Source organism: Conger conger, chromosome 13, assembly GCF_963514075.1.
Source record: "Conger conger chromosome 13, fConCon1.1, whole genome shotgun sequence".
Classification (NCBI taxonomy): Eukaryota; Metazoa; Chordata; class Actinopteri; order Anguilliformes; family Congridae; genus Conger; species Conger conger.
Genome location: NC_083772.1, coordinates 39,632,830 through 39,645,769, shown reverse-complemented (window position 1 = coordinate 39,645,769; position 12,940 = coordinate 39,632,830). Strand labels below are relative to the sequence as shown.

Sequence of the window (12,940 nt, the reverse complement as noted above, 5' to 3'; positions counted from 1 at the left end):
AAAAGTTTATTTACCAATGTTTAATGCGGTGTGGAACAGTCGATACTGCTACTTGTGGAGTGAACACTCCCCCCCCACAGAAAGCCAGCCAAAGCCCCCATAGGCTTCGGATGATACCTGGATTAGTTCCAGGCCGCTAGCAGGCTCTGACACATTATCAAATGCCAGCAAAGGTCAGATGCTTTTACAAAAGGGTTTAATTAAATAAACTTGATAATTAATGGATTATTGAGCTTGTTCGAGGGATGGCCATGCATGCATGAGTACAGGCAGAAGTGGGGATTTTCACCGCAAAATGAGGAAGAACATCGACAGCGTCAGCCAGGCAAGGACCGGGCAGTTATTAACCCCCTCCCTGCCCCCCCCCCCCCCCCTACCCTGCCACCACAAAATGGTCGACAGCTAGGTCGGACATGAGGTAGAGTTTAATTACCGCTTGAATTGAGAAGAGAGTGGGGAAAAATATCAAATAATTCTCTGTGTTTTTACCTAGAAGGCCATTTTCAAGGGTGACAGCCCTGAAGTGGCACCATCGGTCTGAGGTTCCCAGTCAAGCATGAAAGTAACGGAGTGGCAAAAATAAATAAGTCTCAGTAATGTTGAGAACTAATCTTCCCGAGTGCCGTATTGGGCTGATCCGTGTCAGCCGTGCCGTGAATTTGCATGTCCCAGACATCGCCCTGGTCTCAGCGAACTGGCCTGGAGCCTGGGTCCGGTAAGTATAAATGTCGTGGCGGAAGCAATTCCCCCGTGTCTTTGTTCTCTATAATGAGAACGGTGCAGATACCATCAAGAGCGGGGTGGAACAGAGACCTCTGCCTTCCTCACTCCCAAACGCCATCTTAATACTCGCTTTGGGAAGGCAGGTTTAAAATATGTAAATGTACAAATAAAATACGACTGCAGGCAGGCACCTCTGCGAAGGCCGCTTTTGTTTTATAATGGGTACTGAGGAGCAAAGTTATAAATAATAAGCTGTATTGAGCTTGTTGTTGTAAAAGCTTGTTATTGTACTTGTCCTGACAACCAGCTTCCATATGTATCTCCCCCTGTTAGAATGTAAAATGTAAAGAAAAAAAAAAGAAAAGTCCCTTGTGTATTCTCATTGCCTTTTACTTTCTGCTAAACCACGGCTAAACCGCTTGTTATCCGATGTCAACCCTGCGCTGCACTACAATAGAAACTGTCGTAAAAAAAATGTGTTGACAACATTTTGTTACGGTGCAACACCAGCAAAAATGAAATGTAAGTTGCAGCTTACATGATACGGTGGTTTGTTATATTCCAGTCAACAGTCAATGTGTGGAGACCCCAGAGGCAAGAAGTGAAATGTAAGTAAGAAAAATCATTTATTTTTCTGGGGTGAACTCACCCGGCTCGGATGTGTGAGTGCTGTATCGCGTTTCTGTGGACAGCTCTTTTTTGTTGAACAGTGTGTTAAATTAGGAGTAAGCAACAGATGAAAAAGGGTTGGTTCACATTTGGGCATTAAAGTGAGAACTAGTTGTTTTGAGGTGTCTGTTAATTTGTTGTTTTCTAGTTCTAGCTCTCTTATGTCACCCCACATAAATCTAAGGTAGCGGTTGTCAAGGCCCGAGTTGTGCTTGATGCATACAAAGTCGGTGTTGCAAATAGCCGTCGCTTCATTTTGTGGTTTGAAATTGTTGTTGTTGTTGTTGCTGCTTTTCCCTCTCAGGCAAGTCAGAGTTGTTAAACGCAAGTCTGCTTTCCCCCCCTCCCTCGGTTGTTTCTCACCTGTGGCTCCTTTTGATGCGGAGCCTGCCTACGTGCATCGCTCCGGACACGGTCCTCCTGTCCCACGCTGATATTAAATAACGGATTTCCTCGTTCTGCGTTGCGCATGCTAACGAGCTAACGGCTCTTGAAAAAAACGATTCTCCGGAGAGAGCGCAGCCAGAGCCTAACCCCGTGCACTGGATCTATCTGTCACCCTTCCCTGCAGACAAATGTGGGCACGCTGCCATCGCTAAAAAGAAAGCAGTCAGTCATTGCAGCCATCTTGTGTATTCTGTTTCTTGGCAACACCGCAAAAAAAACAAAAGAGCAACAACAACAGCGTGTCACATGCCCGACTCAGGACTGGTGAGCGTTCGCGGCCGCGGTTTGACGGATGAATCCGGAAATCTCTTTGACGTTTGCGACGCTGGGTGTGTTCCTGAACGTCGCGGAGTGAAGGTTTAAAGTGATCAATGTGTTATTTGTGAACAGTAATAACCCAACTGCCAAGACTGTGGAAACGCCAGCCATACGAGTGGGAGTCACAGAGGACCGGGAGCTGCAGAAGCTCCGTAGTGTGAATTCCCTGTGTTTGGCAGAGGCCCAGTCCCCTGACTGTACTACTGTGAGACTTTGGGCTTTTCATGAGCTCCCGTTCGGACAAAATGAGAGCAGCCGCTATGAATGAATGCTCTTTGCAGAAGCTGAGGAGCAAATCCCAGGCTGTTCCTCACTCCAGGCGTGGTGTATTCATACTCATATTCTTATTAAATAACTTTTTTAAATGTACCTACTTTTAGTAGCTATTCTTCAGCGCTGCAAGTCATTTTCGTATGCAAATACACAGAATGCAACACACACAAGAAGGCTATACTGCATTTAACGTGATAAAATAAGAACACATAATAGGAACCAATTCCACTGCACATGAATTATGTGTGAAAATAAAGCAGGACGTTCATTTTAAAACGTATTTGTAGCCGGTAATTGTTGTGTAAATCTAAGAAAGGTGTCGCTCGTCTGGTTCGCTGTGCATTATATATGCGGCTACTGCGTTCGAATGCGTGTTTTAGTTGTCAGTTTCTTGTTTATGGGTTTTCACAATAAGATAGCTCTTTTGTTCCCAGCTCCTCCTGTAGGCCTCTACGGAGGAGTGCAGTTTAGTTCCATTCACTCACACAATGAACAGCACCGTATATCACCTGTGAAGTCATGTTAAGTATTGGCACCATACTGAATAGGTCAATAAAAACCTTTGGTGCAGTGTAAATGGATGCTGTGTGGTCTGGCAGGGTACTTGTTAGTCCTTTTATTCAGCACTCTAGCCGTATTTGCTTACTTCAGGTACTTTAAAACACAGCTAGTGTGCGGTGAGCTCTCTGGCACAAAATGGCTGCCGTGCAACTCCCAGATGGGTGCTACACATTGGAGATGGTTGAGGTGAGTTTCCCCCTCATCACTGTAACCGTTTGAGAGTCCAAAAAAAAAAGATCTAATGATCTATCTTGCTGCAGTATCTACAACTGATACATTGACTATATATCAACAACATGAGTAGTGTTGTTCGTTTATATGTATGAACCTGTATAGACACCTGAGTATACAACTACCAAGTCCCTGTATAACTTTGCTTAAGTTTGTATTAAGTATAATACATAAAGAATTAATAAAAGGGATTGAGCTTACTATAATTAGGCTGCAATGTTTGAACTTACTTTGCGGCATCAGTGCCACTTCAAATGCACACCTCTCTGGCAAACAAACTGAACGTAGCATTATCACATCCGTCCATCATATCAGTTGGAAACTTCACCGATGCTAATAAGTTTACTTTTAGCAAATTTATTCCAGTTATTTTTGTGTGCCAAGATGTTTATTTTTGGCCACGCGTCAGATATGGATCTGATTGTTGATTTCGACGGAGATGATGAATAAAGCTACTTGCGATGTTTTGAGTTCATTCCGCGTTTGACCTTTCGGGACAGAACACTGGCTGTAAGTGAAATCAAGGAAATGGATCACCTGCGTGCCTACACAATACTGTGCATCCATCTTAATGTGCGAAGTGTGTGTGTGCCTTTAGATGAATTATATATCTGTGACCCAGATTTATCAAAATAAAAAACAACCTGAAGAAAGAACTCATCGTGCCTGCAGTTCGATCGTGAGGGAGTTTTTCCCCCTGCAAATTATAATCAACACCATGTCAAATTCAATGCAATTTCTCTCTCTCTCCCTCTTTCCCTCTCTCTCTTACTTGCTCTCCCTCCCTCACTCTCTCCCTTACTCTCTCTCTTTCTTTTACTCACTCTCCCTCCCTCAATCTCTCTCTCCCCCTCATATTATTTGAAGTTTTATTTTTATACTTTATCTGAATATAAATAGTACATCTATACAATTCATGCACAAAATAAAATGCTTCAACTCAAATTTTATTTGTAGAGCACTTTTTACAGAAGACTGTCAGAGACACTTCAGAGTAACAAGGGCAACAGAAAAAACAGTCCTGAACTGTTTCGTGTCCTGAACAATGAGGACATCCATAGTGGGGAGGAGAAGAACCTACCCAATGGAGGAACCTGGCCAAAGAGGAGCCCATCTTTTGCTGGGCAGTAAGGTGTAAAGGTAGGATGGATATAAAAAGAAATGCAATGAGAGATCTATCACAGGAATTGAAATTGGTTGAGCAGGTTACAGATGAGGTAATAACCTAGCTGGGAAAGCAGAAAGTCGAACTGAGGGGACGTATAATGAGCAGTGTAGAGAGGCAGGGTGACGCGTCTGTACCTCTGGGATGTGTGAAGTGTGGGCATGAACCAGGGGAGGAACAGGGCTATAGTCCATGAACCAGGGGAGGAACAGGGCTACAGTCCATGAACCAGGCGAGGAACAGGGCTACAGTCCATGAACCAGGCGAGGAACAGGGCTATAGTCCATGAACCAGGGCAGGAACAGGGCTACAGTCCATGAACCAAGGGAGGAACAGGTCTGCAGCGGTCCCATGAACCAGGCGAGGAACAGGACTGCAGCGGGGGACAGGGCAGGAAGGAAAAAGAAACAAAAAAAAACAAAGACGCAGTAGGTTGGGTACTGCAGAAACAATGCTTCTACTGGATGCACATTTCATAATTTATAAACTATTCTGAGAAAAATAAGATTTGTTCTGGACACAAGACACTACTCAAAATCTAATTCCAGTATAAGAATATATACTTTCATATCGTTCTGCTATGCCTGACTGACTTGTCAGGGGTCTTGATAGGCTTTGCGTCTGGGCTGATGGGTTTGTTTATCCATTACAGCGATGACACATGCAACCCGCTGAGACATGCTTGCCAGATGCCAGCGTTTACAAGGGAGGCACTTATATTTAATATTTTAATGACGGAGCAGGGGATTACATCTGACAAATATCCTGAGTGCGTTCCAAAATGAGCATGTCTTGGCTTTTCCTTCCAAGGATTTGCCTTGGCGAAGTTTCTCCTCCTTTGTGGAGCCATCGGCTTTGTGAAATCTCCGCCGTTTCACGCGTTTTCTGATGCAATATCTCCAGCAGAAACGATGCCTGGTGTCACTTCAAAGACACATCTGCAAATATGATGATCCCCCCCGCCCCACGAATGGTGTGCAGAGGCAGTACACTGCTAGGGGTCAGAGACACAGCGGTGCATTGTGATATTGTGTTCTTTTATTTCCCCAAAACAATGCTTGAAAAAGAGCTAATTAGAGGACCCTGAGTGGTTAAAGAGGGAGGGAGGGAGGGAGGGAGAGAGGGTAGAGGGGAGGGAGTAGAGAAGAAAAGAAAGACAGAGGCACAGACAGAGAGAGAGAAGAGAAAGAGAGAGAGCTTAAATTACCTTCATACATTAGCAGCTTGGCAGAAGGAATGTTACCACAACACTGCACTTCCTGGGGCTCGCAGGGTTTTCAAAAGCGTTGAGTTTCTATAGTCTCTATGTACACGAGCTTATGCACAGCACCTGGGGTTCTACTCAAAGCACAGCAATATTGAAATTTGTCATTTGCACTGGTGTTTCATATTTTGAAAAATAAAAGTTGGAAACACTGCGCAGCATGACTTACCTTAGACAACATACAGTTATTTTCATGTGGATCAGAATAGCTGATATCGTTATTTAGCTTTTTTTTTATCTTGCTCAATCTTCTTTGCATTTAGCTTTTTGTTTTGTATTTGTCCCAATATATGTGTTCTTTTTTTGGGGGAAATTACTCCGCTTCAATCTGCCCACAGACTGAAGCAGTTCCTTTTTTAAAACTTCATCGGTGGATACTAGCAGCTGTGCTGTTTCCAGCCCGAGCTCATTTATATACCAGTCACATTCCTCAGGCGTCACAGATGTTAGCCTTGTCTATTTGCTTTGCAGAGTTTACAAAGACTATTTTGCAGTCTGTTCTGACCGCATCCGTTTCATGCCAGTTTGAAAGTACGCTATGCGCATTTCGGTGAAAGGTTTGCTGGAGTATACAGTATCTGTCTTTCGGGTTAGACTGCTGCATTTTGAAAGAGCACTTCTTTTGGACTGCCATCTTGGTTTTCCTCCCACCTCTCACACAATCGCCATTTTAACACCAGACAAGGCGAAAGGACCAGTTTCAACTATGGGACTAAGTTTTTCAGATTTTAAGAATTGTATCTGGGTGTTTAAAAACAAATTATATTCAACACTATTCTGTTGTATAATTAGTGCATACAAAGGATCATTAGAGCATTTAGAGAACAGGTCAGATAAGGTACAATTCAAAGGACTCGTCGCCAGCCATGCGCATCAAGTCTAGTCCACGCGGTAAATAGGCCAACTCAGTAATGAGTAATAAGGTATGCAACTACAGTACCAAGGTAAATAGAAGTGTATCAGCCCTAGATTAAAGTACAGCTAGTGGGCTGAAAGATTAAGACAGGAGATAAACAAGTGATAATAGATTATTGCACACCCGCAGAGGACTTATAGCTAATCAGGGTACAGTGTGAAGAGATGAGTCTTGAGACGGGCGGAAAAAGGCCAGTGACTGAGTGGCAGTCCTGCTTAATAAAAATAATGCAGATTCATTCAAATAAACATCCTATTTGTTACATCTAATTGCAAATACACTCAATGAGCACTTTAGTATGTATTTATTAGACCTATTTGTTTAGACTTTTTAAGTCTTCTGCTGCTGTAGCCTATCCACATAGAGGTTTGATGTGCTGTGTGTTCAGAGATGCTCTTCTGCATACCACTGTTGTAATGTGTGGTTATTTGCGTTACTGTCACCTTCCTGTCAGCTTTGACCAGTCTGGCCCTTCTCCTCTAATGTCTCTCATTAACAAGGCGTTTCTGTCCAGAGAACTGCTGCTCACTGGATGTTTTTTGTTTTTCACACCATTCTGAGTCAACTCTAGAGACTGAGAACCCCAGGAGATCAGCAGTTACAGAAAAACTGAAACCAGGCTGTCTGGCACCAATAATCATTCCACGGTCAAAGGCACGCATTTTTTTTCCCATTCTGATGGTTGATGTGTACACAGAAACACAGAAACATGCTCCCCTGACCCGTTTCTGCACGGTTCTATGCCTTGCACTGCCCACACGATTGGCTGATTCGATAATCACGCGAATAAGTAGGTGTACACGTGTCCCTAATAAAGTGCTCAGTGAGTGTATTATTATTAGTATCGTGTATATTATGATTCCCCAGGTGCTATTGTCCAGAGTGACATCAAGCAGAGCTTGTATAACTACACGAGCCCAGCCAAAGGAATGAAGTGCAACATCGGCTGGCTCATGGAGCCTCATGGCTGGATTGGAGTTGGCTGTAGTGTCCTCGTCTGGTTGAGCACCTTCTTCTTGTCTCTGTGGGTTGATTGAGCCCCTGTAGCCTGCTCATGGAGCCTCATGGCTGGGTTGGAGTTGGCTGTAGTGTCCTCGTCTGGTTGAGCACCTTCTTCTTGTCTCTGTGGGTTGATTGAGCCCCTGTAGCCTGCTCATGGAGCCTCATGGCTGGGTTGGAGTTGGCTGTAGTGTCCTCGTCTGGTTGAGCACCTTCTTCTTGTCTCTGTGGGTTGATTGAGCCCCTGCAGCCTGCTCATGGAGCCTCATGGCTGGGTTGGAGTTGGCGGTAGTGTCCTCGTCTGGTTGAGCACCTCCTTGTTGTCTCTGTGGGTTGATTGGGCTCCTGTGGTCGGCCTGCACCAGCTGTGCCTGGAGTGTACTCCTGCTGGGTGGTGGATGTGCAGCTCAGCTGGTGGACTGGAGCTGAAGCTGGCTGAGAGGGAACTGAGGGCATCAGCTTCAGAAGTGACAGCTGGAAGATCGGCGTGATAGCCTTAAAACCTGCCCCGGGTGAATTTCAGTTCATGACACATGAGTAGTTTATTATCGTTATCACGGTTGATTTTACCCTGTGTATTTTGCTGCGTATAAAATAAAATGCTTTGGTAAACGTAGTCCATTGGTGAACAGTACTGATGTTGTGTTCTGTGTTCTAGGGTTGACTGTATAATTTTATTTTATAAACATGTGCTTTTTTGATTTTTTGACATCCTAGGACATTCAGAAAAATACAGAAAAAGAAAATCAAACAAAATTTTTAACCAAATTTTCTCATGTTTAACTACATGAGTGTACATTTTATTCACAATCAAATGACTGTGCAGCGTAAGGAATCTTTCTGAAAATTCTAAGATCTTGCAAAGCAATTAATTCTCTACTCTCCGAAAGAAGTGAAATATACAAGACTCCTAGCAGGGTTCTAAAGAGAGAAAGCTGTGGTATGACTTTGGTTTTTTGTTAAATGTTAAACCTGCAGTGACTGCAGTGCACGTAGTTCTGAGTGGTTCGATTTTGCCTCACTACTGTTTTTCACTTCAGCCACCAGTTACCATGTATCAGATTGATAGCCTATATTCTTCATTTCAGTTTCTCAATCTCATTATCCAAAGCATGTATTGTGGCCCACATGAGGCTTACGATCATATTTTAAAGATGAGGAACATCACATTCACATCACCATCTCTCCTGATTAAATGCAGGTCTGGTTCAACTCTCACCTGTTGCACAACGAACGGTGAAAATATTACAGTATCTACATTAACAATATCATCCATTACCATGGACTACCTGGTGATTCATCACAGTGACAGCCTTCACACCAGCGTAATTCCCGTAAGAAACCGCGACGCCCCAACATAACGAAATCACAATGATTACATTAACCTACGTATGTGATGATCTTCTCACACCCGCGGCAAATGGACAAAATGGTGTCAGGGTCGCAACCTTTTGAGGGAGAGCGGGGGGGGGGGGGGGGGGGACCGCACGAGACGAGGGACGGACAGGCCGGCTTCCTCCGGGAGTGCTGCAGTGTGCCTAAATTAGAGGCCGCTGAAACCAAGGCTTCTATGGCGGTTATATGATAATCAGGCGCGGAGAAATCTATAAGCGCGATTGTGTTAGGGGAATGAGCCGCGGCAGGCGATCGTTACCGAGGCGCTGGGCTCGGGAGTCGTGTTGCATAAACCTCCGCTGAGCCCAAGACGTGCGAGACGCCCTGATTACCATTGATTCCTCTGCAAATGACTGGAGTTTGTCTGCTTTGATAGCGGCGGCCCATGGAGGGGTCCCGGGGCCTGGAATTACGTCTCCCGCTGAGGGCGGCTTTGTTTGAGGGTGCCATGGTGACGGCAGCCATGCTCCCGCTCCTCTTCTCTACTGGCTGCAGTGGGCTAATGCGCCTCCTTCTGACAGAATTAAGAAAGCAGGGATCTGCCATGTGCGCACAGTGACACACGTACGCACACCACGCACACACCCTCTTACACATTATTGGCATTACACTCTGTGCTCAGATACATGCATACACACACATGCACACACCCTCTTACACTCTGTGCTCAGAGACATGCATGCACACACCCTCTTACACTCTGTGCTCAGAGACATGCATACACACACATGCACACACCCTCTTACACTCTGTGCTCAGAGACATGCATACACACACATGCACACACCCTCTTACACTCTGTGCTTAGAGACATGCATACACACATGCAGACACACTCGTACATGCTTAGAGACATGCATACACACATGCAGACACACTCGTACATGCTTAGAGACATGCATACACACATGCACACACTTACACACTCCTACATGCTCAGAGACATGCAGCACACATGCACGCACACACACACACACACACACACACACAACACACACATATTCCTACATACTCAGAGACAGGCATATACCCATACACATACACATACACACACATACACATACACATGTGCAGTCGCACACATGGGCCTGTGCAATTAGCACACACACACACAGATACATACAGACGGACATACACAACTTCACGCCCTTTCAGTCTCCTGCGTCCCACAGGGGCCCAGTGGAGAGCTGCCTGTGTTCTTCCAATTAGGGCTGTGTTTCTGCAGGCTGACGGCTTACAGACCGGGGTCTGCATCGTTCAGCACGACACGCAGTGAGACTAGACAAAGAGCCTTTCTGTGTACCGGTCAAACCGCATCCAGCAGGACTGGATATGAGGCCAGCCAAGCAGCGCTGGCCGTGCCATTGATGTTTAATCTAAAATGTGTTTTACTGATGCACTCTGGGAAATAAAGTGATAGTGGAGGAACATTTTTTTTGCTCTTCAAGGATCACATTTCCCAAATGTACCCTGCAAGTAATGTAATGTTCTCTTTTGGTACAGATGAGTATGTTTTCTAAGCAAAAAAGGTACAAATTGATGATACAATTGCTGGCTAGGGGTACAACTTTATGTACCTCTAGGGTACCATCCCAGCAACAAGCATTTATACATTTTTAGGCACTTTTCATACATTTATTTCTGCAAGTCAAGAGTGATGTGTTCATGTCTGTATGTTTTTATAGCAAAAACATGCTTTGAAAATAGTTGTGTTCAAGAACACATTCTGAACGTTTGATATAAAGTTTATCCACAGTAAAAAAAAAAAAATGAAAAGTCACTATAGTTAACTAAGTCTTCAGTGAACAAAATAGCTTTGCATTCTTCTTCCGCATACGTAGGAATATTGTACAAATATACAGCTTCCAATTTATGTAAAGATTTTAATTTAATATTATGTAAAGCATTTCAACATCAATGATTTCAAAAATGTGCAAAATGTGCAAAAATGTGATGGGGCCGCTAAAAAGAAAATATTTTCCGCACTCTCATGCGTTGCATATTTTATAGATTCCTTTGATACGTATTGGCGAAAAATAAGCAGAAAGAATGGGATTGCTGTCCGCTCACCTGCCAGTGGCTGATGGAAATTGAATATGCAGCGTGACTGATGTGGTTCCCACTGACCCTGGCCCCCAGATTGTTTGCTTTCAGGCACAAACAGGCCCTGTGAGGATAATGCATCATTCGCCCACCCGCCCGCAGGAATCCGACAGCTCTACGGTTCATGTACTCCACATCACTAAGGGGGGAAAAACTACAACTCTGAGCCCAGATGATATGCGATAATGCTGGGAACGTACCATACTGAATGGTAATGCAGTGGCTTGATGGAAATTGGCTCATTATCTTTGGTAGATCCGTTTGGTCTTTTGTAGTTTTGTTCCTTTTTTTTTTGTTGCATCGGTAGTTTTATATGGCGAGCAATGGGGTGCTTGAGTGAAGAGAGCCATTTTGTTTGACAGAAGTAAACACGTACAAAAGGATGGTGTGAAACAAAATAGTCCTTAGGAGTGCAGAGAAATATAATGGCAGTTATTGTTGCTGTTGTTTCTTTATTTGTTTACCTTCGAATGTGGGGATAGTGGTGCAAGTCGGGATGTATTTTGGAGTCACTTCTTGCGTGTGTGTGTGTGTGTTGGGTACATATTGATAATTAAACATCTGCCTATATCTATTTTTAGGTTGTGATAGAGCTTGACATATATATATATGACATCAGCCATAACAGCAATTTTCCCAGTTAGGGGAATATTGTTTGATAATATTACCCGTGAGCAATGTCTGTGATGAATTGACTATAGACAGATTGTACTACAGTGGCTGAGAAGAACTCTCAACTGCAATACATAAAACAGATGAACAATTAACAAAACAGAGAAACAAATCTCAGAGCGAATAAATGACTCTGGAAATGTAATGGCATTTCATGAAACAAATGAACAAAATAGAAAAAACGCAATGATGTTTCAAAAAACAAACTGAAAACTGGAAAACACAACAGCATTTCACAAAACGATTTCACAGGACCAGGACCCTATTCCATTTACGTTGCTAACTCAGTTGACATTGGATGTCTGTGATGTCACTCAGGGATAAAAGAAGTGGGCTGGCTTCGCTGTCGTTATATTTTCCTCAGGTGCATGGGAAAGTCATTCATCATGCTGTGGATGAAAACTGCAGCCAGCGCTATGAGCGGCTATAAGCCTGAATGACCTGGTTAATAATGAACACCTCGGGCCTTCTGAATATGAAAATGTGATTTTACAAATGTATTATTGTGATTTGAAATCACAGGAACTCAACGATCACTCTATATTTATTAATTAGTAGTTATCCCATAAATACTCTTTTATAGTGTAACTATTGGTGAAAAAAACAAGAATAAGAAATGCTGACTGATTTAACTCCGACAATAGCCATCACTCACGTCATACGACGCAAGTTACTGCTCGCCATCTGGCTGTAAACTGAACAACAGACTTAATTTATGTTCAGTTTTCGTTTTCTTCATTTTAAGGAAAGTATTCCTTGAAATACTTTTATTTTCCCCCCAAGCGTGAATCAAGGTCCGTACACCTTAACACTACACAGCCTTGTTTTCTTTGTAATGCAACTAAATAATAAAAAGTAAATAATAGACTCTCTTATGAATCCCTCTCTCTCCAGAGTTTAATTAGGTGATCGAACAAAAAAAACAAAAGGGAAGGGAAGAAAAAGAATCAAGGATGTGTATTTCAAAGTGTCTGATGAAAAAAAAAAATGGAATTACCCTGCCTGCTGGGTATTTTGTGTTCTGCTGAATAACCCTGCCGTGTTACCGAGGCTTATGTGACCTTCGGAGTGTAGGGAGGAGAATGGCAGTCCTCAGAGGGCTTTTTGAGCCTGCCGAGTGGCGTAACATGACATTTATTTTTCCTTGCAAAGGAAGTGTACTTCCTGTCGTTACTCAAAGCCCCTCCGTAGCCGAGTAGTCGGC

At 43.6% G+C, this 12,940-nt stretch overlaps 1 protein-coding gene across 3 annotated transcripts in view; it reads left to right on the top strand.

Annotated features, from left to right (window-relative positions):
* LOC133107905 (protein CEPU-1-like) overlaps positions 1–12,940 on the top strand; it is a 298,151-nt gene that overhangs the window by 58,920 nt on the left and 226,291 nt on the right. The gene's annotated exons all lie outside the window — the stretch shown is intronic.